We start from the raw sequence: 25,022 nt of genomic DNA, 5'->3' as shown, positions 1-25,022 counted from the left end.
CTCAGTTGGGAGAGCGTTAGACTGAAGATCAAAAGGTCCCGGGTTTCTGCACACATGCTCTCTTGCTTTTGAAGACGAATGAGCTGTACTTTGTAAGCCAGATGTTTAAATATTCTCATGGTGCAGCAGTTTACTGGCTATTAAACAGGCTTCCCCATCCCATGTACTTTTGCTAGCAGCATTTTCTTGCATGCCAAAATAGCTCAGTTGGGAGAGCGTTAGGTTGAAGATCTAAAGGTCCCTCGTTCGATCCTGGTTTTCGGCACACATGATCACTTGCTTTTGAAGACGAATGAGCTGTAATTTGTAAGGCAGATGTTTAAATATTCTCATGGTGCAGCAGTTTACTGGCTATTAAACAGGCTTTCCTGTCCCGTGCAGACTTGCTAGCAGCATTTTCTTGCATGCTGAAATAGCTCAGTTGGGAGAGCGTTAGACTGAAGATCTAAAGGTCCCTGGTTCGATCACGGGTTTCGGCACACATGTTCGCTTATTTTTAAGAATGGGCTGTACTTTGTAAGCCAGATGTTTAAATATTCTCATGATGCAGCAGTTTACTGGCTATTAAACAGGCTTCCCCATCCCATGTACTTTTGCTAGCAGCATTTTCTTTCATGCCAAAATAGCTCAGTTGGGAGAGCTTTAGACTGAAGATCTACAGGTCCCTGGTTTGATCCCGGGTTTCGGCACACACGCTCGCTTGTTTTTAAGAAGAATGGGCTGTACTTTGTAAGCCAGATGTTTAAATATTCTCATGGTGCAGCAGTTTACTGGCTATTAAACAGGCTTTCCCATCCCGTGCAGATTTGCTAGCAGCGTTTTTTTGCACGCCGAAATAGCTCAGTTGGGAGAGCGTTAGACTGAAGATCAAAAGGTCCCGGGTTTCTGCACACATGCTCTCTTGCTTTTGAAGACGAATGAGCTGTACTTTGTAAGCCAGATGTTTAACCCCTTGATGACAATTGCCGGTCCTGGCACGGCACGTAAAAGCATGTGCTTTACGACAATTGACGTGCCAGGACCGGCACGTCTTTAAACGGGTGCAGAAAGCGATCTACTTTCGCTTTCTGCACCCAAAAAACGTTGCTGAATTCCTCGACCTCGAGGCATTCAGCAACGCCGCGATCGGCACGAAGGGGCCATCTCTGGCCCCTCCACGTGGCGTCAACAACCGCCATACTTTGTATGGCGGCGGACGCCCGTTTTAAAAGCGTTTAGGAGGCGATCGACGATCGCCTCCTAAACTTAGATGGTGTCGCTGGAATGCCTCGATCAGGAGGCATCCAGCGACACCAAACACTTACCTTTTGATGGGCTGTGACCGCTCCGGAGAGCGGTCACAGCCGCAGCTGCCGGTGATCTTCGCCATCAAGTAAGATGGCCGCCGTCCTTTAACAGGAACAAACAAATTTTCAAAGTTCGCTAGATGGTCCAGACCATCTAGTGAACTTTGGCTCCACTTGCAGGTTGAATACAGGTACTGCATTCACCATGCAAGTCAATGGAGCCCAGCTTTCTAATCACAGTGTGATTAGTAAAAATAAATTAAAAAATAAAATAAAATTGATAATAATTAGAAAAAAAATAGTAAAAAACTAGTAAAATGTAAAAATAATTTCCCACTGATGTCACTATCAGGGGAACCTCCAAGTTGAAAAAAAATGTTAAAAAAATGTAAAAAAAGACAAAAAAATTATAATATATATATATATATATATAAAAAATATATTTTTGTGAGCAGATCCTAAAATTTGCATATTAGCTTAAAACAATTCTCGCATGGAAAGAGTTAAAATACTGGCATATTAAATGCCCGTGGGGTGTCTACTTTTAAAAAAGGTATGATTTGATGGGGTAAATTGAATGGGCCAGGTTCAACAACGTCCCAATTAACACAGGGGTAAGGATGGCCACACATCTAATTTCAAATTAGAAAAATGCACACGTACCAAATGTGGCCTTTTAGTTCCCCCAAAAAATGACACACCCATGCATGTGGGGTATCACTGCACTCAGGAGATGTTGCTGAACACATTATGGGGTGTCGTGTGACAGCGGCATATACCAGGAGCTGTAAATTCATACATAAAGTAGGTGTGTGTGGGAAAAATACACACACAAAAATACTACTGCAAACTTTGAAAAAATGCTGGTGGTAAAATGTGTGCATGCAAAGAGTTAAAATACCAGCATTTAAAATACCCTGTGGTGTCTAGTTTGAAAAATATATGGTTTTGTTGGGCACACTGAAATGGCCCGGCTCAAAGATGTACCAAATAGGGCATGGGCAGTGGATCCCCAAATGCCAAAGTTCAACATTGAAAAATGCGCATGCCCCAAATGTGGCCCTTTTGCCCCCAAACAGCCAGGCAAAATCATTCATGTGAGGTATCTATGTACTCAGGAGATGTTGCTGAACACATATTGGGGTGTTTTATGATAGTGACATATACCAGAACTTTTTAATTCATACCTGAAGTAAAATGTGTGTGGAAAACCAAATGCAAAAAAATGACTACCACAAAGTTTGACAAAGACTGGTGGTAGATATGGTGCATGGAAAGAGTTAAAATACTAGCATTTGAAATACCCTGGGGTGTCTAGTTTTCAAAAATATATGGTTTTGTTGGGCACACTGAAATGGCCCAGCTCAAAGATGTACCAAATAGGGCATGGGCAGTGGATCCCCAAATGCCAAAGTTCAACATTGAAAAATGCGCATGCCCCAAATGTGGCCCTTTTGCCCCCAAACAGCCAGGCAAAATCATTCATGTGAGGTATCGCTGTACTCAGGAGATGTTGCTGAACACATATTGGGGTGTTTTATGATAGTGACATATACGAGAACTTTTTAATTCATACCTGAAGTAAAATGTGTGTGGAAAACCAAATGCAAAAAAATGACTACCACAAAGTTTGACAAAGACTGGTGGTAGATATGGTGCATGGAAAGAGTTAAAATACTAGCATTTGGAATACCCTGGGCTGTCTAGTTTTCAAAAATATATGACTTGATGGGGTAAATTGCATTGGCCGGCTTCAAAGATACCCGAAATGGCACAAGGGGGGAAGAATTACCAGATTTGGAAAAAATGGCTTTGAAATAGCAAAACGCTACCTGTACTTATTGCCCCATAATGGGTAGAAAAAAGCAAAAAAACATAAAAACATTGGGTATTTCTAAACTCAGGACAAATAGTAGAATCTATTTAGCAGGTTTTTTCATTACCTTTTATAGATGAGTAAAAGATTTTTCAACTAAAAGTTAGAAACAGTCATTTTTTTCTAAATTTTTCACCATATTTTATAATTTTTTTAATAGTAAATAATATGATACAATCAAAACAATGTCATCTAAAGAAAGCCCTTCTTGTCCTGAAAAAAACAATATCTAATGTGTGTGGGTTCAGTAAACGGGAAAGAAGAAAATTACAGCTAAACGCGAGCAGCGCAGAAATGTTAAAAAGGCCATTGTCACCAGGGGAACAAACAGTAAAATCAGCCTTTGTCACGAAGGGGTTAAATATTCTCATGGTGCAGCAGTTTACTGGCTATTAAACAGGCTTCCCCATCCCATGTACTTTTGCTAGCAGCATTTTCTTGCATGCCGAAATAGCTCAGTTGGGAGAGCGTTAGACTGAAGATCTAAAGGTCCCTGGTTCGATCGCGGGTTTCGGCACACATGTTCGCTTATTTTTAAGAAGAATGGGCTGTACTTTGTAAGCCAGATGTTTAAATATTCTCATGGTGCAGCAGTTTACTGGCTATTAAACAGGCTTCCCCATCCCATGTACTTTTGCTAGCAGCATTTTCTTGCATGCTGAAATAGCTCAGTTGGGAGAGCGTTAGACTGAAGATCTACAGGTCCCTGGTTTGATCCCGGGTTTCGGCACACATGCTCGCTTATTTTTTGGAAGAATGGGCTGTACTTTGTAAGCCAGATGTTTAAATATTCTCATGGTGCAGCAGTTTACTGGCTACTAAACAGGCTTTCCTGTCCCGTGCAGACTTGCTAGCAGCATTTTCTTGCATGCCGAAATAGCTCAGTTGGGAGAGAGTTAGACTGAAGATCTAAAGGTCCCTGGTTCGATCGCGGGTTTCGGCACACATGTTCGCTTATTTTTAAGAAGAATGGGCTGTACTTTGTAAGCCAGATGTTTAAATATTCTCATGGTGCAGCAGTTACTGGCTATTAAACAGGCTTCCCCATCCCATGTACTTTTGCTAGCAGCATTTTCTTGCATGCTGAAATAGCTCAGTTGGGAGAGCGTTAGACTGAAGATCTACAGGTCCCTGGTTTGATCCAGGGTTTCGGCACACATGCTCGCTTATTTTTTGGAAGAATGGGCTGTACTTTGTAAGCCAGATGTTTAAATATTCTCATGGTGCAGCAGTTTACTGGCTATTAAACAGGCTTTCCCATCCCGTGCAGATTTGCTAGCAGCGTTTTTTTGCACGCCGAAATAGCTCAGTTGGGAGAGCGTTAGACTGAAGATCAAAAGGTCCCGGGTTTCTGCACACATGCTCTCTTGCTTTTGAAGACGAATGAGCTGTACTTTGTAAGCCAGATGTTTAAATATTCTCATGGTGCAGCAGTTTACTGGCTATTAAACAGGCTTCCCCATCCCATGTACTTTTGCTAGCAGCATTTTCTTTCATGCCGAAATAGCTCAGTTGGGAGAGCGTTAGACTGAAGATGTAAAGGTCCCTGGTTCGATCCCGGGTTTCAGCACACATGCTCGCTTATTTTTAAGTAGAATGGGCTGTACTTTGTAAGCCAGATGTTTAAATATTCTCATGGTGCAGCACTTTACTGGCTATTAAACAGGCTACCGCATCCCATGTACTTTTGCTAGCAGCATTTTCTTGCATGCCGAAATAGCTCAGTTGGGAGAGCGTTAGACTTAAGATCTAAAAGTCCCTGGTTCGGTCCCGTGTTTCGGCACACATGCTCTCTTGCTTTTGAAGACGAATGAGCTGTACTTTGTAAGCCGGATGTTTAAATATTCTCATCGTGCTGCAGTTTACTGGCAATTAAACAGGCTTTCCCGTCCCCTGCAGACTTGCTAGCAGCGTTTTCTTGCATGCCGAAATAGCTCAGTTGGGAGAGCATTAGACTGAAGATCTAAAGGTTCCTGGTTCGATCCCGGGTTTCGGTGCACATGTTCGCTTATTTTTAAGAAGAATGGGCTGTACTTTGTATGCCAGATGTTTAAATATTCTCATGGTGCAGCAGTTTACTGGCTATTAAACAGGCTTCCCCATCCATGTACTTGTGCTAGCAGTGTTTTCTTCCATGCCGAAATAGCTCAGTTGGGAGAGCGTTAGACTGAAGATCAAAAGGTCCCGGGTTTCTGCACACATGCTCTCTTGCTTTTGAAGATGAATGAGCTGTACTTTGTAAGCCAGATGTTTAAATATTCTCATGGTGCAGCAGTTTACTGGCTATTAAACAGGCTTCCCCATCCCATGTACTTTTGCTAGCAGCATTTTCTTGCATGCCGAAATAGCTCAGTTGGGAGAGCGTTAGACTGAAGATCTAAAGGTCCCTGGTTCGATCCCGGGTTTCGGCACACATGCTCGCTTATTTTTAAAAAGAATGGGCTGTACTTTGTAAGCCAGATGTTTAAATATTCTCATGGTGCAGCAGTTTACTGGCTATTAAACAGGCTTTCCCATCCCGTGCAGATTTGCTAGCAGCATTTTCTTTCATGCCAAAATAGCTCAGTTGGGAGAGCGTTAGACTGAAGATCAAAAGGTCCCGGGTTTCTGCACACATGCTCTCTTGCTTTTGAAGACGAATGAGCTGTACTTTGTAAGCCAGATGTTTAAATATTCTCATGGTGCAGCAGTTTACTGGCTATTAAACAGGCTTCCCCATCCCATGTACTTTTGCTAGCAGCATTTTCTTGCATGCCAAAATAGCTCAGTTGGGAGAGCGTTAGGTTGAAGATCTAAAGGTCCCTCGTTCGATCCTGGTTTTCGGCACACATGATCACTTGCTTTTGAAGACGAATGAGCTGTAATTTGTAAGGCAGATGTTTAAATATTCTCATGGTGCAGCAGTTTACTGGCTATTAAACAGGCTTTCCTGTCCCGTGCAGACTTGCTAGGAGCATTTTCTTTCATGCCAAAATAGCTCAGTTGGGAGAGCTTTAGACTGAAGATCTACAGGTCCCTGGTTTGATCCCGGGTTTCGGCACACATGCTCGCTTATTTTTAAGAAGAATGGGCTGTACTTTGTAAGCCAGATGTTTAAATATTCTCATGGTGCAGCAGTTTACTGGCTATTAAACAGGCTTTCCCATCCCGTGCAGATTTGCTAGCAGCGTTTTTTTGCACGCCGAAATAGCTCAGTTGGGAGAGCGTTAGACTGAAGATCAAAAGGTCCCGGGTTTCTGCACACATGCTCTCTTGCTTTTGAAGACGAATGAGCTGTACTTTGTAAGCCAGATGTTTAAATATTCTCATGGTGCAGCAGTTTACTGGCTATTAAACAGGCTTCCCCATCCCATGTACTTTTGCTAGCAGCATTTTCTTGCATGCCGAAATAGCTCAGTTGGGAGAGCGTTAGACTGAAGATCTAAAGGTCCCTGGTTCGATCGCGGGTTTCGGCACACATGTTCGCTTATTTTTAAGAAGAATGGGCTGTACTTTGTAAGCCAGATGTTTAAATATTCTCATGGTGCAGCAGTTTACTGGCTATTAAACAGGCTTCCCCATCCCATGTACTTTTGCTAGCAGCATTTTCTTGCATGCTGAAATAGCTCAGTTGGGAGAGCGTTAGACTGAAGATCTACAGGTCCCTGGTTTGATCCCGGGTTTCGGCACACATGCTCGCTTATTTTTTGGAAGAATGGGCTGTACTTTGTAAGCCAGATGTTTAAATATTCTCATGGTGCAGCAGTTTACTGGCTATTAAACAGGCTTTCCTGTCCCGTGCAGACTTGCTAGCAGCATTTTCTTGCATGCCGAAATAGCTCAGTTGGGAGAGAGTTAGACTGAAGATCTAAAGGTCCCTGGTTCGATCGCGGGTTTCGGCACACATGTTCGCTTATTTTTAAGAAGAATGGGCTGTACTTTGTAAGCCAGATGTTTAAATATTCTCATGGTGCAGCAGTTTACTGGCTATTAAACAGGCTTCCCCATCCCATGTACTTTTGCTAGCAGCATTTTCTCGCATGCTGAAATAGCTCAGTTGGGAGAGCGTTAGACTGAAGATCTACAGGTCCCTGGTTTGATCCAGGGTTTCGGCACACATGCTCGCTTATTTTTTGGAAGAATGGGCTGTACTTTGTAAGCCAGATGTTTAAATATTCTCATGGTGCAGCAGTTTACTGGCTATTAAACAGGCTTTCCCATCCCGTGCAGATTTGCTAGCAGCGTTTTTTTGCACGCCGAAATAGCTCAGTTGGGAGAGCGTTAGACTGAAGATCAAAAGGTCCCGGGTTTCTGCACACATGCTCTCTTGCTTTTGAAGACGAATGAGCTGTACTTTGTAAGCCAGATGTTTAAATATTCTCATGGTGCAGCAGTTTACTGGCTATTAAACAGGCTTCCCCATCCCATGTACTTTTGCTAGCAGCATTTTTTTGCATGCCTAAATAGCTCAGTTGGGAGAGCGTTAGACTGAAGATCTAAAGGTCCCTGGTTCGAACCCGGGTTTTGGCACACATGATCACTTGCTTTTGAAGACGAATTAGCTGTAATTTGTAAGGCAGATGTTTAAATATTCTCATGGTGCAGCAGTTTACTGGCTATTAAAAAGGCTTTCCTGTCCCGTGCAGACTTGCTAGCAGCATTTTCTTGCATGCCGAAATAGCTCAGTTGGGAGAGCGTTAGACTGAAGATCTAAAGGTCCCTGGTTCCATCGCGGGTTTCGGCACACATGTTCGCTTATTTTTAAGAAGAATGGGCTGTACTTTGTAAGCCAAATGTTTAAATATTCTCATGGTGCAGCAGTTTACTGGCTATTAAACAGGCTTCCCCATCCCATGTACTTTTGCTAGCAGCATTTTCTTGCATGCTGAAATAGCTCAGTTGGGAGAGCGTTAGACTGAAGATCTAAAGGTCCCAGGTTCGATCCCGGGTTTCTGCACACATGATCACTTGCTTTTGAAGACGAATGAGCAGTACTTTGTAAGCCAGATGTTTAAATATTCTCATGGTGCAGCAGTTTACTGGCTATTAAACATGCTTACCCAATCCATGTACTGTTGCTAGCTGCACTCTTTTAGCATGCCGAAATAGCTCAGTTGGGAGAGCGTTAGACTGAAGATCTAAAGGTCCCTGATTCGATCCCGGGTTTCGGCACACATGCTCGCTTATTTTTAAGAAGAATGGGTTGTACTTTGTAAGCCAGCTGTTTAAATATTCTCATGGAGCAGCAGTTTACTGGCTATTAAACAGGCTTTCCCATCCCGTGCAGATTTGCTAGCAGCATTTTCTTTCATGCCAAAATAGCTCAGTTGGGACAGCATTAGACTGAAGATCTACAGGTCCCTGGTTTGATCCCGGGTTTCAGCACACATGCTCGCTTATTTTTAAGAAGAATGGGTTGTACTTTGTAAGCCAGCTGTTTAAATATTCTCATGGAGCAGCAGTTTACTGGCTATTAAACAGGCTTTCCCATCCCGTGCAGATTTGCTAGCAGCATTTTCTCGCATGCCGAAATAGCTCAGTTGGGAGAGCGTTAGACTGAAGATCTAAAGGTCCCTGGTTCGATCCCGGGTTTCAGCACACATGGTCGCTTATTTTTAAGAAGAATGGGCTGTACTTTGTAAGCCAGATGTTTAAATATTCTCATGGTGCAGCAGTTTACTGGCTATTAAACAGGCTTCCTCATCCCATGTACTTTTGCTAGCAACATTTTCTTGCATGCCGAAATAGCTCAGTTGGGAGAGCGTTAGAATGAAGATCTAAAGGTCCCTGGTTCGGTCCCGGGTTTCGGCACACATGATCACTTGCATTTGAAGACGAATGAGCTGTACTTTGTAAGCCGGATGTTTAAATATTCTCATCGTGCAGCAGTTTACTGGCAATTAAACAGGCTATCCCTTCCCGTGCAGATTTGCTAGCAGCATTTTCTTGTATGCCAAAAAAGCTCAGTTGGGAGAGCGTTAGACTGAAGATCTACAGGTCCCTGGTTTGATCCTGGGTTTCAGCACACATACTTGCTTCTTTTTAAGAAGAATGGGCTGTACTTTGTAAGCCAGATGTTGAAATATTCTCATGGTGCAGCAGTTTACTGGCTATTAAACAGGCTTTCCTGTCCCGTGCAGACTTGCTAGCAGCACTTTCTCGCATGCCGAAATAGCTCAGTTGGGAGAGCGTTAGACTGAAGATCTAAAGGTCCCTGGTTCGATCGCGGGTTTCGGCACACATGTTCGCTTATTTTTAAGAAGAATGGGCTGTACTTTGTAAGCCAGATGTTTAAATATTCTCATGGTGCAGCAGTTTACTGGCTATTAAACAGGCTTCCTCATCCCATGTACTTTTGCTAGCAGCATTTTCTTGCATGTCGAAATAGCTCAGTTGGGAGAGCGTTAGACAGAAGATCTGAAGGTCCCTGGTTTGATCCCGAGCTTCGGCACACATGCTCGCTTATTTTCAGTGGCGTCGGCAGGGGGGGGCAGAGGGGGCCATGGCCCCACCTACATTATGCTGTGCCCCAAGTGTGCCCCTCCAATTGACCCGGCTCACCGCCGGGGTACCGGGACATTTCCCGGTGTGCCGGCACATTCAGTTGAAATTGCAGCCGATGCGTTTGACAGTTTCAAAGCAGCTGTAAAACTGAAGCGGTTTTACAGCCGCTTTGAAACTGTCAGCCGCTGGCCGCTTAATGGCTTGCCGGCATGCCAATCATTGAGGCTCTTCGTCCCGCCCCTTTGAAGATGCTCAAGGGGGCGGGCACTTACGGAACAGATGCTGTGACAGAGAGCACGCGGTAGAAGAGCAAGAGAGCAGCGGTGTTGAGGCAGAAAAACGAAGACCTTCAAAAAAGTAATTATTTAATTTAAAAAAATAGTTCATAAGCAGAAGGGTCTTCAAATGTAATGTGTTATTAGAAGTAATGCACTACAGTAAGTACACCAGAACTCACTGGAGGAGGCACATTAACAAGGGGGGGCTGCCTTGGGAAAATTAAATACAAAAAGATGGTGGCTGGCAGGCTGGGGACATAATTACACATCAGGGGGGGTTAATACACATTTGTATGGGGGCCATTAAAATAACCATTACAAGGGGTTGGTGCATCAATACACAAGGGAGTGGGGCAGGCTGGGGGCATCAAATAAATCAGTACACAAGGGAGGGGGGCTGGCTGGGGGCATCAAATAAATCAATACACAAGGGAGGGGGGCTGGCTGGGGGCATCAAATAAATCAATACACAAGGGAGGGGGGCTGGCTGGTGGCATCAAATAAATCAATACACAAGGGAGGGGGCTGGCTGGGGGCATCAAATAAATCAATACAGGAGGGAGGCTGGCTGGGGGCATCAAATAAATCAATACACAAGGGAGGGGGCTGGCTGGGGGCATCAAATAAATCAATACACAAGGGAGGGGGGCTGGCTGGTGGCATCAAATAAATCAATACACAAGGGAGGGGGCTGGCTGGGGGCATCAGATAAATCAATACACAAGGGTGTATAGCAAAAATGCACAAAGGAGGGTGGCTAGGGGGGGCACAAATACACAAGGGGCAATACACACAAACAACAGAGCAATGTGGAAAGCATTTTTATACTAGTAGTAGTATATAATTAATAATATTAGTAGGTTACCCCATCCTGATGTGGGGGTCCATGTGGCAGCAGAGCCTGTCCTGGGGTATGTATTTGGGTGTCAGTGTGGCAGAACCTGTCCTGATATGAGTTTGGTCATCTGTTTCCTGGCACTTTACTTGCTGTAGGGTTAAATAGAACTTTGTAATTTTTATTTATCCAGATTTTGTGGTCACTTCAGAGGACAAAACTTTCTAGGCCTAGAAATCAGTGAGAGGAAAAAGATATTGTGTTATTTACTCTTATTTCAATCTGAATATATTATTAAAAAGGAAACGGAGATGTTGGTTCAGAGTTTGTGGAACTCAATTCTTGATTTCATTATACAGGACACTATTCCCCTTTGGTTTCACAGGCCTTCACAGACCAAGTGGTACTCAGCTTAGTTATATGCAGCTGTATGCATTGTGTTATCTGTGATGAGGTGTTCATTTGGTGACGCAGCGCTAAGATGGTTGTGATGCATTAATGGCTAAAAGTTTTGTTGAAGTTTCCATTATGTCTAATCTCCTTAATTTATTTGGGCCTTTTAACTTTTTTGATTTTTGGGATTTTAATAATGTGATAAAAAAGAATGATTTATAGTTGTTTGGATGTCAAATAGTGTGTCAAATTCTGTTGATCTGTATCGGCTAAGTTTCCATACATTATTTATGTATACCTGCAAATACAGGTTTTTTTTTTTATCTCATTCAGTTGCGTGTGCTGTTTCCATGTGTTGTTTATTTGATCCATACCTGAACTACAGGGTGTAAGTAAAAGAGCGGTGTGGTTTAGTGAATGAGGGGACAAAGGGACTCTGCGGATGATTACAGGGGAGAGGATCTCTCAATGTCACGGTGCAGTCACAAGGAAGGAAGACTGTACTGACTCTCACTGTCTTCCCCTGATCTGCAGTCAGTGTGGCAAATATATTGGCAGCAGGGTCTAATATTAATATATATTGGCTGCAGGGGCTAATATTAATATATATCGGAAGCTGGGACTAATATTTATATATATATCGGCAGCAGGGGCTAATATTAATATATATTGGCTGCAGGGCTTATTATCAATAAATATTGGCTGCAGGGGCTAATATTTATATATATTGGCTGCAGGGACTAATAATATATCGGCAGTATGGGCTAATATTTATATATGTTGGCAGCAGGGTATAATTTCTATGTATATCGGCAGCAGGGTATAATATAAGTATGTATCCGCAGCAGGGGCTAATATTAATATATATCCGCAGCAGGGGTTAATATTAAATATATCGGAAGCAGGGTGTAATATTTCTATATATCGGAAGCAGGGTCTAATATTTATATATATTGTCAACAGGGGCTAATATTAAAGAATGAAAAATAACTGTCACTTTAGCTGTTATTTTGAAATCATATTTTAATCACAGTCTTTACTTCAAAGAGATAAATACATGTTATGTAGTTAAAAATGCACGTCTAACGTGTGTATGTATATATATATATATATATATATATATATATATATATATATATATAGTGTATATGTACTGTTTTATAATTGGCCCCCCTACTTTGGTCCCTGGCCCCCCATGTGCCCCCCCTAAATATGAAAGCTGGAGACGCCACTGCTTATTTTTAAGAAGAATGGGCTGTACTTTGTAAGCCAGATGTTTAAATATTCTCACGGTGCAGCAGTTTACTGGCTATTAAACAGGCTTTCCCATCCCGTGCAGATTTGCTAGCAGCGTTTTTTTGTACGCTGAAATAGCTCAGTTAGGAGAGCGTTCGACTGAAGATCTAAAGATCCCTGGTTCGATCCCGGGTTTCGGCACATATGCTCGCTTGCTTTTGAAGGCGAATGAGCTGTACTTTGTAAGCCGGATGTTTAAATATTCTCATGGTGCAGCAGTTTACTGGCTATTAAACAGGCTTCCCCATCCCACGTACTTTTGCTACCACCATTTTCTTGCATGCCGAAATAGCTCAGTTGGGAGAGCGTTCGATTGAAGATCTAAAGGTCCCTGGTTCGATCCCGGGTTTCGGCACACATGCTCGCTTGCTTTTGAAGACGAATGAGCTGTACTTTGTAAGCCGGATGTTTAAATATTCTCATCGTGCAGCAGTTTACTGGCAATTAAACAGGCTTTCCCGTCCTGTGCAGATTTGCTAGCAAAAATTTCTTTCATGCCAAAATAGCTCAGTTGGGACAACATTAGACTGAAGATCTACAGGTCCCTGGTTTGATCCCGGGTTTCAGCACACATGCTCGCTTATTTTTAAGAAGAATGGGCTGTACTTTGTAAGCCAGCTGTTTAAATATTCTCATGGTGCAGCAGTTTACTGGCTATTAAACAGGCTTTCCCATCCCGTGCAGATTTGCTAGCAGCATTTCCTCGCATGCCGAAATAGCTCAGTTGGGAGAGCGTTAGACGGAAGATCTAAAGGTCCCTGGCTCGATCCCGGGTTTCGACACACATGCTCGCTTATTTTTAAGAAGAATGGGCTGTACTTTGTAAGGCAGATGTTTAAATATTCTCATGGTGCAGCAGTTTACTGGCTATAAACAGGCTTTCCCATCCCGTGCAGATTTGCTAGCAGCGTTTTTTTGCACGCCGAAATAGCTCAGTTGGGAGAGCGTTAGACTGAAGATCAAAAGGTCTCGGGTTTCTGCACACATGCCCTCTTGCTTTTGAAGACGAATGAGCTGTACTTTGTAAGCCAGATGTTTAAATATTCTCATGGTGCAGCAGTTTACTGGCTATTAAACAGGCTTCCCCATCCCATGTACTTTTGCTAGCAGCATTTTCTTGCATGCCGAAATAGCTCAGTTGGGAGGGCGTTAGACTGAAGATCTAAAGGTCCCTGGTTCGATCCCGGGTTTCGGCACACATGATCGCCTGCTTTTGAAGACGAATGAGCTGTACTTTGTAAGCCACTATTAAACAGGCTTTCCTGTCCCGTGCAGACTTGCTAGCAGCATTTTCTTGCATGCCGAAATAGCTCAGTTGGGAGATCGTTAGACTGAAGATCTAAAGGTCCCTGGTTCGATCGCGGGTTTCGGCACACATGTTCGCTTATTTTTAAGAAGAATGGGCTGTACTTTGTAAGCCAGATGTTTAAATATTCTCATGGTGCAGCAGTTTACTGGCTATTAAACAGGCTTCCCCATCCCATGTACTTTTGCTAGCAACGTTTTCTTGCATGCCGAAATAGCTCAGTTGGGAGAGCGTTTGACTGAAGATCTAAAGGTTCCTGGTTCGATCCCGGGTTTCGGCACATATGCTCGCTTGCTTTTGAAGGCGAATGAGCTGTACTTTGTAAGCCGGATGTTTAAATATTCTCATGGTGCAGCAGTTTACTGGCTATTAAACAGGCTTCCCCATCCCATGTACTTTTGCTAGCAACGTTTTCTTGCATGCCGAAATAGCTCAGTTGGGAGAGCGTTTGACTGAAGATCTAAAGGTTCCTGGTTCGATCCCGGGTTTCGGCACATATGCTCGCTTGCTTTTGAAGGCGAATGAGCTGTACTTTGTAAGCCGGATGTTTAAATATTCTCATGGTGCAGCAGTTTACTGGCTATTAAACAGGCTTCCCCATCCCATGTACTTTTGCTACCACCATTTTCTTGCATGCCGAAATAACTCAGTTGGGAGAGCGTTAGACTGAAGATCTAAAGGTCCCTGGTTCGATCCCGGGTTTCGGCACACATGCGCACTTGCTTTTGAAGACGAATGAGCTGTACTTTGTAAGCCGGATGTTTAAATATTCTCATCGTGCAGCAGTTTACTGGCAATTAAACAGGCTTTCCCGTCCCGTGCAGATTTGCTAGCAAAAATTTCTTTCATGCCAAAATAGCTCAGTTGGGACAACATTAGACTGAAGATCTACAGGTCCCTGGTTTGATCCCGGGTTTCAGCACACATGCTCGCTTATTTTTAAGAAGAATGGGCTGTACTTTGTAAGCCAGCTGTTTAAATATTCTCATGGTGCAGCAGTTTACTGGCTATTAAACAGGCTTTCTCATCCCATGCAGATTTGCTAGCAGCATTTCCTCACATGCCGAAATAGCTCAGTTGGGAGAGCGTTAGACTGAAGATCTAAAGGTCTCTGGCTCGATCCCGGTTTTCGACACATATGCTCGCTTATTTTTAAGAAGAATGGGCTGTACTTTGTAAGCCAAATGTTTAAATATTCTCACGGTGCAGCAGTTTACTGGCTATTAAACAGGCTTTCCCATCCCGTGCCGATTTGCTAGCAGCATTTTTTTGCACGCTGAAATAGCTCAGTTAGGAGAGCGTTCGACTGAAGATCTAAAGGTCCCTGGTTCGATCCCGGGTTTCGGCACATATGCTCGCTTGCTTTTGAAGGCGAATGAGCTGTACTTTGTAAGCCGGATGTTTAAATATTCTCATGGTGCAGCAGTTTACTGGCTATTAAACAGGCTTCCCCATCCCATGTACTTTTGCTACCACCGTTTTCTTGCATGCCGAAATAGCTCAGTTGGGAGAGCGTTAGACTGAAGATCTAAAGGTCCCTGGTTCGATCCCGGGTTTCGGCACACATGCTCGCTTGCTTTTGAAGACGAATGAGCTGTACTTTGTAAGCCGGATGTTTAAATATTCTCATCGTGCAGCAGTTTACTGGCAATTAAACAGGCTTTCCCGTCCCGTGCAGATTTGCTAGCAAAAATTTCTTTCATGCCAAAATATCTCAGTTGGGACAACATTAGACTGAAGATCTACAGGTCCCTGGTTTGATCCCGGGTTTCAGCACACATGCTCGCTTATTTTTAAGAAGAATGGGCTGTACTTTGTAAGCCAGCTGTTTAAATATTCTCATGGTGCAGCAGTTTACTGGCTATTAAACAGGCTTTCCCATCCCGTGCAGATTTGCTAGCAGCATTTACTCGCATGCCGAAATAGCTCAGTTGGGAGAGCGTTAGACTGAAGATCTAAAGGTCCCTGGCTCGATCCCGGGTTTCGACACACATGCTCGCTTGTTTTTAAGAAGAATGGGCTGTACTTTGTAAGCCAGATGTTTAAATATTCTCATGGTGCAGCAGTTTACTGGCTATAAACAGGCTTTCCCATCCCGTGCAGATTTGCTAGCAGCGTTTTTTTGCACGCCGAAATAGCTCAGTTGGGAGAGCGTTAGACTGAAGATCAAAAGGTCTCGGGTTTCTGCACACATGCTCTCTTGCTTTTGAAGACGAATGAGCTGTACTTTGTAAGCCAGATGTTTAAATATTCTCATGGTGCAGCAGTTTACTGGCTATTAAACAGGCTTCCCCATCCCATGTACTTTTGCTAGCAGCATTTTCTTGCATGCCGAAATAGCTCAGTTGGGAGAGCGTTAGACTGAAGATCTAAAGGTCCCTGGTTCGATCCCGGGTTTCGGCACACATGATCACTTGCTTTTGAAGACAAATGAGCTGTACTTTGTAAGCCACTATTAAACAGGCTTTCCTGTCCCGTGCAGACTTGCTAGCAGCATTTTCTTGCATGCCGAAATAGCTCAGTTGGGAGATCGTTAGACTGAAGATCTAAAGGTCCCTGGTTCGATCGCGGGTTTCGGCACACATGTTCGCTTATTTTTAAGAAGAATGGGCTGTACTTTGTAAGCCAGATGTTTAAATATTCTCATGGTGCAGCAGTTTACTGGCTATTAAACAGGCTTCCCCATCCCATGTACTTTTGCTAGCAGCGTTTTCTTGCATGCCGAAATAGCTCAGTTGGGAGAGCGTTAGACTGAAGATCTAAAGGTCCCTGGTTCGATCCTGGGTTTCGGCACACACGCTCGCTTGATTTTGAAGACGAATGAGCTGTACTTTGTAAGCCGGATGTTTAAATATTCTCATCGTGCAGCAGTTTACAGGCAATTAAACAGGCTTTCCCGTCCCGTGCAGATTTGCTAGCAAAAATTTCTTTCATGCCAAAATAGCTCAGTTGGGACAGCATTAGACTGAAGATCTACAGATCCCGGGTTTCAGCACACATGCTCGCTTATTTTTAAGAAGAATGGGCTGTACTTTGTAAGCCAGCTGTTTAAATATTCTCATGGTGCAGCAGTTTACTGGCTATTAAACAGGCTTTCCCATCCCATGCAGATTTGCTAGCAGCATTTCCTTGCATGCCGAAATAGCTCAGTTGGGAGAGCGTTAGACTGAAGATGTAAAGGTCCCTGGCTCGATCCCGGTTTTCGACACATATGCTTGCTTATTTTTAAGAAGAATGGGCTGTACTTTGTAAGCCAGATTTTTAAATATTCTCATGGTGCAGCAGTTTACTGGCTATTAAACAGGCTTTCCCATCCCGTGCAGATTTGCTAGCAGCGTTTTTTTGCACGCCGAAATAGCTCAGTTGGGAGAGCGTTAGACTGAAGATCAAAAGGTCTCGGGTTTCTGCACACATGCTCTCTTGCTTTTGAAGACGAATGAGCTGTACTTTGTAAGCCAGATGTTTAAATATTCTCATGGTGCAGCAGTTTACTGGCTATTAAACAGGCTTCCCCATCCCATGTACTTTTGCTAGCAGCATTTTCTTGCATGCCGAAATAGCTCAGTTGGGAGAGCGTTAGACTGAAGATCTAAAGGTCCCTGGTTCGATCCCGGGTTTCGGCACACATGATCACTTGCTTTTGAAGACGAATGAGCTGTACTTTGTAAGCCACTATTAAACAGGCTTTCCTGTCCCGTGCAGACTTGCTAGCAGCATTTTCTTGCATGCCGAAATAGCTCAGTTGGGAGATCGTTAGACTGAAGATCTAAAGGTCCCTGGTTCGATCGCGGGTTTCGGCACACATGTTCGCTTATTTTTAAGAAGAATGGGCTGTACTTTGTAAGCCAGATGTTTAAATATTCTCATGGTGCAGCAGTTTACTGGCTATTAAACAGGCTTCCCCATCCCATGTACTTTTGCTAGCAGCATTATCTTGCATGCCGAAATAGCTCAGTTGGGAGAGCGTTAGACTGAAGATCTAAAGGTCCCTGGTTCGATCCCGGGTTTCGGCACACATGATCGCTTGCTTTTGAAGACGAATGAGCTGTACTTTGTAAGCCACTATTAAACAGTCTATTAAACAGGCTTTCCTGTCCCGTGCAGACTTGCTAGCAGCATTTTCTTGCATGCCGAAATAGCTCAGTTGGGAGATCGTTAGACTGAAGATCTAAATGTCCCTGGTTCGATCGCGGGTTTCGGCACACATGTTCGCTTATTTTTAAGAAGAATGGGCTGTACTTTGTAAGCCAGATGTTTAAATATTCTCATGGTGCAGCAGTTTACTGGCTATTAAACAGGCTTCCCCATCCCATGTACCGTATTGGCTCGGATATAGGCCGCCCCCGTATATAGGCCGCACCCTAAAAGTTTGGTGCTTTTTTAAAGAAAAGTTTTTTTTCTTTAAAAAAGCACCAAAAAAAAACATGCTGCCACTCTGCCCCCCCCGAGATATGCTGCCACTGTCCTCCCTCCCCGAGATATGCTACCACTGTCCTCTCCCCCCCCCGATATGCTACCACTGTCCTCCTCCCCCCCGATATGCTACCACTGTCCCCCCCGATATGCTACCACTGTCCTCCTCCCCCCCGATATGCTACCACTGTCCCCCCCCGATATGCTACCACTGTCCCCCCGATATGCTACCACTGTCCCCCCCGATATGCTACCACTGTCCCCCCCCGATATGCTACCACTGTCCCCCCCCGATATGCTACCACTGTCCCCTCCCCCGATATGCTACCACTGTCCTCCTCCTCCTCCCCCCCCGAGATATGCTGCCACTGTCCTCCTCTGCCCCCCCTCCTCGACTTACCGCAGCAGACTCCCGGGTGTCTTGCGGGGCCGGCGAGGGACATCTAAGCAATACGCGTATGCAACTTCCGGTACCGGTACCGGAAGTTGCATACGCGTATTGCGTAGATATCTCCCGCCGGCCCCGCAAGACACCCGGGAGTCTGCTCCGGTAAGTCGGGGGTGGGCAGAGGTAAAACGCTTAGACAACCTCCCGTGCCGGCACCCCCCCGTGGAAAGTGCTGGCAGGGGAGGCTGTCTGAGCGTATCGGGGAGTAGGATACGGGTCCCCTGCACCGCTGCGGGGGATCTGTATCCTAACCCCGCTGCCTGCCCGGCGCCCGGGACTGCATGTCCCGGGCGTCGGGCGCTAGACCCCGAATATAGGCCGCACCCCCACTTTAAAAACTTAAAGTGGGGGAAAAAAGTGCGGCCTATATTCGAGCCAATACGGTACTTTTGCTAGCAGCATTTTCTTGCATGCCGAAATAGCTCAGTTGGGAGAGCGTTAGACTGAAGATCTAAAGGTCCCTGGTTCGATCCCGGGTTTCGGCACACATGCTCGCTTATTTCCAGTGGCGTCGGCAGGGGGGGCCATGGCCCCCCCTACATTATAATGTGCCCCCCCAATTGACCCGGCTCACAACCGGGACGTTTCCCGGTGTGCCGGCACAGTTGAAATTGCAGCCGATGCGTTTGACAGTTTCAAAGCAGCTGTAAAACCAAAGCGGTTTTACAGCCGCTTTGAAACTGTCAGCCGCTTGCCGGCATGCCAATCATTGAGGCTCTTCGTCCCGCCCCTTTGAAGATGCTCAAGGGGGCGGGCACTTACGGAACAGATGCTGTGACAGAGAGCAGCGGTGTTGAGGCAGAAAAACGAAGACCTTCAAAAAAGTAATTATTTAATTTAAAAAAATAGTTCATAAGCAGAAGGGTCTTCAAATGTAATGTGTTATTAGAAGTAATGCACTAGAGTAAGTACACCAGATCTCACTGGAGGAGGCACATTAACAAGGGGGGCTGCCTTGGGAAAATTAAATACAAAAAGATGGTGGCTGGCAGGCTGGGGACATAATTACACATCAGGGGGGGTTAATACACATTTGTATGGGGGCCATTATAATAAACATTACAAGGGGTTGGTGCATCAATACACAAGGGAGTGGGGCAGGCTGGGGGCATCAAATAAATCAATACACAAGGGAGGGGGGCTGGCTGGGGGCATCAAATAAATCAATACACAAGGGAGGGGGCATCAAATAAATCAATACACAAGGGAGGGGGGCTGGCTGGTGGCATCAAATAAATCAATACACAAGGGAGGGGGGCTGGCTGGGGGCATCAAAAAAATCAATACACGAGGGAGGCTGGCTGGGGGCATCAAATAAATCAATACACAAGGGAGGGGGGCTGGCTGGGGGCATCAAATAAATCAATACACAAGGGAGGGGGGCTGGCTGGGGGCATCAAATAAATCAATACACAAGGGAGGGGGGCTGGCTGGTGGCATCAGATAAATCAATACACAAGGGAGGGGGCTGGCTGGGGGCATCAGATAAATCAATACACAAGGGTGTATAGCAAAAATGCACAAAGGAGGGTGGCTAGGGGGGGCACAAATACACAAGGGGCAATACACACAAACAACAGAGCAATGTGGAAAGCATTTTTATACTAGTAGTAGTATATAATTAATAATATTAGTAGGTTATCCCATCCTGATGTGGGGGTCCATGTGGCAGCAGAGCCTGTCCTGGGGTATGTATTTGGGTGTCAGTGTGGCAGAACCTGTCCTGATATGAGTTTGGTCATCTGTTTCCTGGCAATTTACTTGCTGTAGGGTTAAATAGAACTTTGTAATTTTTATTTATCCAGATTTTCTGGTCACTTCAGAGGACAAAACTTTCTAGGCCTAGAAATCAGTGAGAGGAAAAAGGTATTGTGTTATTTACTCTTATTTCAATCTGAATATATTATTAAAAAGGAAACGGAGATGTTGGTTCAGAGTTTGTGGAACTCAATTCTTGATTTCATTATACAGGACACTATTCCCCTTTGGTTTCACAGGCCTTCACAGACCAAGTGGTACTCAGCTTAGTTATATGCAGCTGTATGCATTGTGTTATCTGTGATGAGGTGTTCATTTGGTGACGCAGCGCTAAGATGGTTGTGATGCATTAATGGCTAAAAGTTTTGTTGAAGTTTCCATTATGTCTAATCTCCTTAATTTATTTGGGCCTTTTAACTTTTTTGATTTTTGGGATTTTAATAATGTGATAAAAAAGAATGATTTATAGTTGTTTGGATGTCAAATAGTGTGTCAAATTCTGTTGATCTGTATCGGCTAAGTTTCCATACATTATTTATGTATACCTGCAAATACAGGGTTTTTTTTTTATCTCATTCAGTTGCGTGTGCTGTTTCCATGTGTTGTTTATTTGATCTATACCTGAACTACAGGGTGTAAGTAAAAGAGCGGTGTGGTTTAGTGAATGAGGGGACAAAGGGACTCTGGGGATGATTACAGGGGAGAGGATCTCTCAATGTCACGGTGCAGTCACAAGGAAGGAAGACTGTACTGACTCTCACTGTCTTCCCCTGATCTGCAGTCAGTGTGGCAAATATATTGGCAGCAGGGTCTAATATTACCGTATTCGCTCGATTATAAGACGAGGTTTTTTTCAGAGCAAATGCTCTGAAAAATACCCCTCGTCTTATAATCGGGGTCGTCTTCTAATCAGACCTCAAATAGAGGTCTGATTAGGAGACTAAGATCCAGATCCCCCGCACCGCTGCAGGGGACCTGGATCCTCCTGTCGTCGCCCCCCCACCACCCTCCTCCTCCCCACACACTTACCGGTGCTTCCGGAGGTGAAGTTGGCAGCGGGGGTTTGTATGCGTCCGTCGCAAATACCTTCCCCGACTGTCAGAGATCAGAGTTCCAGAGTTCCTGATCTCTGACAGCCGGGGAAGGTATTTGCGACGGACGCATACAAACCCCCGCTGCCAACTCCACCTCCTTCCGGCTGCCGCGGAATGAGACGTCAACCCGCTGCCCCGGCAATACAGCAGGAAATTGGAAGCACCGGTAAGTAAGTGTGTGTGTGTGTGTGTGTGTGTAGGGCATTTCTGGAATGCCTTACATCCCTATATGCCACTCTGGCACTTAGGGGGTTAAAAGGCATATTATGGGGCAGAGTGGCATATAGGGAGGTATAAGGCATTTCAGGAGGCAGAGTGGCGTTAAGGGGGCATTTAATAGTGCACTCTGCCTCCTGAAATGCCTTATACCTCCCTATATGCCACTCTGCCCCATAATATGCCTTTTAACCCCCTAAATGCCAGAGTGGCATATAGGGGTATAAGGCATTTCTGGAGGCAGAGTGCTCTATATAATGCCTTTTAACTCCCTTAATGCCACTCTGCCTCCTGGAATGCCTTATACCTCCCTATATGCCACTCTGCCCCATAATATGCATTTTAACCCCCTAAATGCCAGAATGGGATATAGGGGTATAAGAAATTTCTGGAGGCAGAGTGGCACATAGGGGGTCAAAAGGCATACCATGGGGCACAGTGGCATATAGAGGGTTAAAAGGCATATCATGGGCCACAGTGCCATATTGGTGTGCAAGCCTGGGGGCAGATGTGCGTAACTGGGGGACAGGTTGGAAAATACAAGAAATAAAAACGAAAAAAAAATATTTTTCTCAATCATAGCTTTTATTAAAAAAAATAGTTTACATGAATTAACATTTACTGGTAAAACTTTTTTCCTTTAGGGTCGTCTTATATTCAGGCTTTTTCAGATTTTGGGGGGTCGTCTTATAATCAGGGTCGTCTTATAATCGAGCAAATACGGTAATATATATTGGCTGCAGGGGCTAATATTAATATATATCGGAAGCTGGGACTAATATTTATATATATCGGCAGCAGGGGCTAATATTAATATATATTGGCTGCAGGGCCTATTATCAATAAATATAGGCTGCAGGGGCTAATATTTATATATATTGGCTGCAGGGACTAATAATATATCGGCAGTATGGGCTAATATTTATATATGTTGGCAGCAGGGTATAATTTCTATGTATATCGGCAGCAGGGTATAATATAAGTATGTATCCGCAGCAGGGGCTAATATTAATATATATCCGCAGCAGGGGTTAATATTAAATATATCGGAAGCAGGGTGTAATATTTCTATATATCGGAAGCAGGGTCTAATATTTATATATATTGTCAACAGGGGCTAATATTAAAGAATGAAAAATAACTGTCACTTTAGCTGTTATTTTGAAATCATATTTTAATCACAGTCTTTACTTCAAAGAGATAAATACATGTTATGTAGTTAAAAATGCACGTCTAACGTGTGTATGTATATATATATATATATATATATATAGTGTATATGTACTGTTTTATAATTGGCCCCCCTACTTTGGTCCCTGGCCCCCCATGTGCCCCCCCTAAATATGAAAGATGGAGACGCCACTGCTTATTTTTAAGAAGAATGGGCTGTACTTTGTAAGCCACTATTAAACAGGCTTTCCTGTCCCGTGCAGACTTGCTAGCAGCATTTTCTTGCATGCCGAAATAGCTCAGTTGGGAGATCGTTAGACTGAAGATCTAAAGGTCCCTGGTTCGATCGCGGGTTTCGGCACACATGTTCGCTTATTTTTAAGAAGAATGGGCTGTACTTTGTAAGCCAGATGTTTAAATATTCTCATGGTGCAGCAGTTTACTGGCTATTAAACAGGCTTCCCCACCCCATGTACTTTTGCTAGCAGCGTTTTCTTGCATGCCGAAATAGCTCAGTTGGGAGAGCGTTAGACTGAAGATTTAAAGGTCCCTGGCTCGATCCCGGGTTTCGGCACACATGCTCGCTTGATTTTGAAGACGAATGAGCTGTACTTTGTAAGCCGGATGTTTAAATATTCTCATCGTGCAGCAGTTTACGGGCAATTAAACAAGCTTTCCCGTCCCGTGCAGATTTGCTAGCAAAAATTTCTTTCATGCCAAAATAGCTCAGTTGGGACAGCATTAGACTGAAGATCTACAGATCCCGGGTTTCAGCACACATGCTCGCTTATTTTTAAGAAGAATGGGCTGTACTTTGTAAGCCAGCTGTTTAAATATTCTCATGGTGCAGCAGTTTACTGGCTATTAAACAGGCTTTCTCATCCCATGCAGATTTGCTAGCAGCATTTCCTCGCATGCCGAAATAGCTCAGTTGGGAGAGCGTTAGACTGAAGATCTAAAGGTCCCTGGCTCGATCCCGGTTTTCGACACATATGCTCGCTTATTTTTAAGAAGAATGGGCTGTACTTTGTAAGCCAGATGTTTAAATATTCTCACGGTGCAGCAGTTTACTGGCTATTAAACAGGCTTTCCCATCCCGTGCAGATTTGCTAGCAGCATTTTTTTGTACGCTGAAATAGCTCAGTTAGGAGAGCGTTCGACTGAAGATCTAAAGGTCCCTGGTTCGATCCCGGGTTTCGGCACATATGCTCGCTTGCTTTTGAAGGCGAATGAGCTGTACTTTGTAAGCCGGATGTTTAAATATTCTCATGGTGCAGCAGTTTACTGGCTATTAAACAGGCTTCCCCATCCCATGTACTTTTGCTACCACCATTTTCTTGCATGCCGAAATAGCTCAGTTGAGAGAGCGTTAGACTGAAGATCTAAAGGTCCCTGGTTCGATCCCGGGTTTCGGCACACATGCTCGCTTGCTTTTGAAGACGAATGAGCTGTACTTTGTAAGCCGGATGTTTAAATATTCTCATCGTGCAGCAGTTTACTGGCAATTAAACAGGCTTTCCCGTCCCGTGCAGATTTGCTAGCAAAAATTTCTTTCATGCCAAAATAGCTCAGTTGGGACAACATTAGACTGAAGATCTACAGGTCCCTGGTTTGATCCCGGGTTTCAGCACACATGCTCGCTTATTTTTAAGAAGAATGGGCTGTACTTTGTAAGCCAGCTGTTTAAATATTCTCATGGTGCAGCAGTTTACTGGCTATTAAACAGGCTTTCCCATCCCGTGCAGATTTGCTAGCAGCATTTCCTCGCATGCCGAAATAGCTCAGTTGGGAGAGCGTTAGACTGAAGATCTAAAGGTCCCTGGCTCGATCCCGGGTTTCGACACACATGCTCGCTTATTTTTAAGAAGAATGGGCTGTACTTTGTAAGCCAGATGTTTAAATATTCTCATGGTGCAGCAGTTTACTGGCTATAAACAGGCTTTCCCATCCCGTGCAGATTTGCTAGCAGCGTTTTTTTGCACGCCGAAATAGCTCAGTTGGGAGAGCGTTAGACTGAAGATCAAAAGGTCTCGGGTTTCTGCACACATGCTCTCTTGCTTTTGAAGACGAATGAGCTGTACTTTGTAAGCCAGATGTTTAAATATTCTCATGGTGCAGCAGTTTACTGGCTATTAAACAGGCTTCCCCATCCCATGTACTTTTGCTAGCA

The 25,022-nt window shown here is 44.2% G+C and overlaps 8 non-coding genes across 8 annotated transcripts; all 8 read left to right on the top strand.

The window, feature by feature from the left end:
- Positions 1-4,872: 4,872 nt before the first annotated feature.
- TRNAL-UAA (transfer RNA leucine (anticodon UAA)) lies at positions 4,873-4,945 on the top strand. Its single transcript has one exon. It is a non-coding gene; the product is annotated as a tRNA-Leu (tRNA).
- Positions 4,946-5,500: 555 nt separating this feature from the next.
- TRNAF-GAA (transfer RNA phenylalanine (anticodon GAA)) lies at positions 5,501-5,573 on the top strand. Its single transcript has one exon. It is a non-coding gene; the product is annotated as a tRNA-Phe (tRNA).
- A 7,997-nt stretch (positions 5,574-13,570) lies between these two features.
- On the top strand, positions 13,571-13,643 carry TRNAF-GAA (transfer RNA phenylalanine (anticodon GAA)). The gene has a single exon. It is a non-coding gene; the product is annotated as a tRNA-Phe (tRNA).
- Positions 13,644-15,242: 1,599 nt separating this feature from the next.
- TRNAF-GAA (transfer RNA phenylalanine (anticodon GAA)) lies at positions 15,243-15,315 on the top strand. Its single transcript has one exon. It is a non-coding gene; the product is annotated as a tRNA-Phe (tRNA).
- Positions 15,316-16,083: 768 nt separating this feature from the next.
- On the top strand, positions 16,084-16,156 carry TRNAF-GAA (transfer RNA phenylalanine (anticodon GAA)). The gene has a single exon. It is a non-coding gene; the product is annotated as a tRNA-Phe (tRNA).
- A 1,147-nt stretch (positions 16,157-17,303) lies between these two features.
- TRNAF-GAA (transfer RNA phenylalanine (anticodon GAA)) lies at positions 17,304-17,376 on the top strand. Its single transcript has one exon. It is a non-coding gene; the product is annotated as a tRNA-Phe (tRNA).
- A 317-nt stretch (positions 17,377-17,693) lies between these two features.
- Positions 17,694-17,766, top strand: TRNAF-GAA (transfer RNA phenylalanine (anticodon GAA)). The gene has a single exon. It is a non-coding gene; the product is annotated as a tRNA-Phe (tRNA).
- Positions 17,767-19,026: 1,260 nt separating this feature from the next.
- Positions 19,027-19,099, top strand: TRNAF-GAA (transfer RNA phenylalanine (anticodon GAA)). The gene has a single exon. It is a non-coding gene; the product is annotated as a tRNA-Phe (tRNA).
- The last annotated feature ends 5,923 nt before the right edge of the window (positions 19,100-25,022 follow it).

The sequence above is a fragment of the Spea bombifrons genome, chromosome 3 (assembly GCF_027358695.1).
Source record: "Spea bombifrons isolate aSpeBom1 chromosome 3, aSpeBom1.2.pri, whole genome shotgun sequence".
Lineage (NCBI taxonomy): Eukaryota > Metazoa > Chordata > Amphibia > Anura > Pelobatidae > Spea > Spea bombifrons.
Note: the sequence above shows the minus strand (reverse complement) of the source record. Positions and strands in the feature narration are given on the sequence as shown.